The sequence below is a fragment of the Lissotriton helveticus genome, chromosome 3_1 (assembly GCF_964261635.1).
Source record: "Lissotriton helveticus chromosome 3_1, aLisHel1.1, whole genome shotgun sequence".
In the NCBI taxonomy this organism is placed as follows: Eukaryota; Metazoa; Chordata; class Amphibia; order Caudata; family Salamandridae; genus Lissotriton; species Lissotriton helveticus.
The window spans coordinates 862,283,880-862,288,311 of record NC_136061.1 but is presented as its reverse complement, the minus strand read 5'-3'; the positions used below and the strand labels follow the sequence as shown (position 1 = coordinate 862,288,311).

Sequence of the window (4,432 nt, the reverse complement as noted above, 5' to 3'; positions counted from 1 at the left end):
ATTCAGTCAAAGGTGAATGCAGTTGGAGTGGCTCACCGGGAAATCTGCAATTTACAGAAGAGGTGGTATGACTTGCGCAGTCGCGCTAAGGAGAAGATAGCTGCAAGAATAAAATCAGCAAACAAAACTGGAGGTGGCCCCCCCAAAGACACACCAACAACCCCTTTGGAAGACCTCGTGGAAGGGACACTTTTGACTGAGGCAGTTGTTGGTGTCATGAACATAGACACTTCAGACCTCATCACTCCCTCTGAAGGTAAGTTAACATGTGTTTGATAATGTAAGTGTATGAATGATATAGTTTTCAAGTACCATAGTGAAGGCAGTAGATGGAAGAATGTTGCAACATTGACATGCTTGGTAAATTACATTTATAACACTACTTGCCTTTCTGAAAGGGAATTTAGATTGGTCAGAGTAATGCATCATGGTTAATGTAGTTTTTTGAAAACAATGCTTGACATTTAAAAGTTTTACTTCTCATAAAAAAATCCAGAAACACAGATATGTTAGTAAATAACCAAAATTTATTTAGACAACATCCATGAGGTACAATTAATTTCTTTATTAATCACAGCCAAGCAATTTCCAATCAAAATATCTGTTTTTACTTCACAGAATTACTACAAGAATTGATAGAGCAAGATTTAAGAGATTTTAATAACTTAGATATTCAAATAAATGAGGATGCCAACATTCCAAGTACATCAACAGCACAGGAGACATTAAATGAAAGGCATAGAGTTCGCCAATTACTGCAAACTGAATCAGAGGATGAAAGTACTCAAAGAAATGCAGTCTCAATACCAGACCCCACACCAACAGCCAACAATGCCAGGCCTAGTAGGCGAAGGAGGCAAAGCCAATTTTTTAGAAGGCGTCCAAGGACCTCAACAGTGTCCATGTTTGAGGAGGGGTCCACCACTGGAAGTCTTGTAGAGGATAAAATATTAAAAATACAGCGTCTGCAAGGAAAAGACATTAGAATTATAAAAGGAAACATGAAGTTTATGTGCAAAAACATAGCAGGCATGCACAGCACTATGAAGAAGATGGCTGATGATTTCAAATATACCCAAGAGGCTACTGTTGAAAAAATGGACAGTATAGCAAAGTCACTGGAATCAATTTGCACAGTAATGAAATTGCAACATAAGGAAAGTGTTCATAGGCACCTTAGGCAACAGACAAGCTTACATGGCCAGAACAGACTATTATCAAGAATTTCCAATTCATTATCCAAAATTTGCAAGCAAAATGCAGAAATACATGATAAAATTAATGCTTCATTTGTGGCAATAAGAAGGGGAATGGAGAGAGAGGTTTCCTTAGAGCATGCTTGTAACAGTGATAATGTACCTGTAATTACTCAACCAAAGGATGATAGTGCTATGGGTGGGAAAAAAGTTAATCCACCAGAAGGGACCTTTGGTGGGTCAAGAAGAAGTATTAGATTTGCTAAGGAAGGATGCCACACGGTGATGGATGAAGGAAATAAAAATGCAAAGGCTTTGGGTGTGCGTGGGCGTAAAAAGTAGTATGCAAGCAAGTTATTTGTGAAAGGCATTTTTCATGAATAATTATTTTCACATTTAATCATTGACTGAAATGAAGATCCTCATTTATAGACAGAGGCCTGGTGTTTTTTTTTGAGAAATGACATAAATTTACTTTGTATATTCCGTACATGTCTTTGGTTACATAGTACAAAATTCCTTTTTTTGTAGAGAAATGAAAATAAAGCATGTTACCTTTTCAGAAATAATTCTGTGTAATTTCTGCTCTCCTTATCCGTCCTTCTGCAGCCTCTGGTCCATGTTGTCTTGCTGGGGGTTGCTGGGGATCATTGTCATTTGGTGGTAACATGTCTTCTTCTTCCAAAGGTATGCCTCTCTCAGTTGCCAAGTTGTGCAGCATGGCGCAGACTGCAACAATTTTACAGCATGTTTTTGGATTATACTGCAAACTACCACCAGTCTTATGTAGTATGCGAAATCTTGATTTAAGCACACCAAATGTTCTCTCAATTACATTACGCGTTGATTTATGTGACTGGTTGTAATGTTGTTCCTTTCTACTTGCTGGGTTCAGGTATGGAGTCAATATGTATGACCTGACTCCATAGGCACTGTCACCTATAACCAAAAGAAAACAACACTTACTTTAGATATGTATTACTTGGTAAGTGTGACAGAAGGACAAGTTTTAAATTTGAAATGGATAAAACCATTTACCTAGCAAATAACCATCTCCAAACTGTCCTGCTAGAAGTCTGGCATGTATTGCACTATGTTTGAAAATGTAAGAATCATGGGCACTCCCTGGGTAACTAGCCACTATGTCAGTTATGATGGTCTTGGAGTTACATATCACCTGAATATTCAGAGAATGAAAATTTTTCCTGTTACGGAATATGTACTCATTTTCAGATGGAGGACAAATAGGTACATGAGTCCCATCAACACATCCAATCACATGTGGAAATTGTGCCATACCATAAAAATCCACTTTAGTTCTCTGTAAATCTTGTTGAGTAGAAGGAAACTTTATGTAATGACCAATTCTACTTAACATTGCATCCAAAAAAGAGTTGAAAAATCTGGACAGAGAGCTCTGGGATACACCACCAGCAATAGCTACCACCCCCTGAAAAGAACCAGACGCTAACAGGTGTAGACAACACAGGACTTGAACATGAGTAGGGATAGCATTTGTCCTGCGAGTCTCCCTTTGCAACAAGGGATCCAAATCATTAATTAAATCAATTATTAAGTCACCAGTAAGCCGGTACCTATCATAAATTTGGTCTTCAGTTTGACCAAGCAAAGTAATCCTAAGTCTAAAAATTCTCTCTTCTATCTGCCTTCCCCTCAAACCTGCTCCTATTCTCAATCTGTGGCGGCGTGCAAGGAAGAAAAGTGCTGCCATTGTGAAAGCCTCCTGTTTGCTCTCTGAAAGACAGCAACAGTGGATGCAGGCAAACCCTGCCTTATATAGGGGAGCTGCCAATCAGCAAGACCATCAGAAAAGCTGGTTTGCAACCCTTAACAGTGCATGCAAATATAGGAGTAAAAAATTAAAAGACAATCTTAAGTTGAAGTACAAATACATTTAAAAGTGAAAATCTCAGTACATCATGTGAAAATAATTTTTCATTCAGCAACATTTCTCACCCTTTGAATGTGTTCATTTTCCACAGAAACACACTGAATATTAACCAAAACCTGTGCAAATGCAGGATTAATTGGAAAAAAACACATATTGCATCTGACATTCTCAAAAGGTCATAGGTCGCACTAGATCAGCCCATGCCCTGACAATTGACATCATTCACACAGTTTGGGAATGCACTCTGACACTTTTAATTGCTGTCACGACTTCCACACCGTCCACAGTACAAACTTTCCAAAGCTTGCGAAAAAATTACACCAACTCTGACTTGTTCTAAATTTCAGAAATGCTAAATGCGAGTTCTACAGAATTCGCATCTTCTAAACTTTGATGCATAGGCAGTTTTCCATTTTTAAACCGAATCGCATCCGTTGCGAGTCATTTAAGGACTCGCATACTAAAATAGGATTTCTAAAATACCGAAAATGCACACCAAGAATGATGCATCTCAGCCGAGTAGATTGCATTCGCAAACGCCCGTTTTCTCAGAAAAATGACGATTGCGAATGCAATCTACTTTGATGCATGTGGGCCACCATTCACAAGACATTCCTTCCAATATCTAGCATGTACCTACCTCTAGCACACACTCAAATCAATCAAAAATAACTCATCCAAACTCTAACATAATCACCTTCCATCTTCAAGCTCACCATACCCCTTTCCATATATTCTTCTAAGCACCACCAAATGTACCCCAAAAATGTAAATAAACTTCTGTCTGCTCTTGTTCTTCCTATGACATTTCTCAGTTTAAAAAGAAACGCCTGCTGTATCACTTTAAGCTACATATTTAAATATATCAAACACTCAACTAATTCTCATATACTCAAAAATTAAGAATACCTAAATTCGAAGAAAAAAAATACACAACCAACATATCCCCTTACATTCACACACTCATAAATCCATTCAACAAGGTAGCACTCCAAACTCTCCATAACACTCACTGTCCAACATATCCCATCAGAGAATGCCGTATCACTTCACGAAAATGAGATAGAAACACCACGAACATTTTGGCACCATTCAAATAATAATCCCACAAATCATTCCACTTTTAATTTAAATTACACCAATCATACAACTCCACCCATTCTATCCTGTGCAACATACAGACCAATAATACTCCTTCAAACATAAATAGTAAGAGCTGCTCCAATGGTATGTTCTTAACCAATCATGCAACCATACTACCCCATGTAACGAATAGACCAATCACATACCTTCACATGAAAATAATTTTAGTTGCTCCATTGGT

General features: G+C 37.9%; 1 long non-coding RNA gene across 1 annotated transcript; it reads right to left on the bottom strand.

The window, feature by feature from the left end:
* Window positions 1-512: 512 nt before the first annotated feature.
* Window positions 513-2,137, bottom strand: LOC144824768 (uncharacterized). The gene is made up of 2 exons (XR_013609106.1): window positions 1,752-2,137; window positions 513-965 (listed from the first exon to the last, which is right to left on the bottom strand). It is a non-coding gene; the product is annotated as an uncharacterized LOC144824768 (long non-coding RNA).
* Window positions 2,138-4,432: the final 2,295 nt, after the last annotated feature.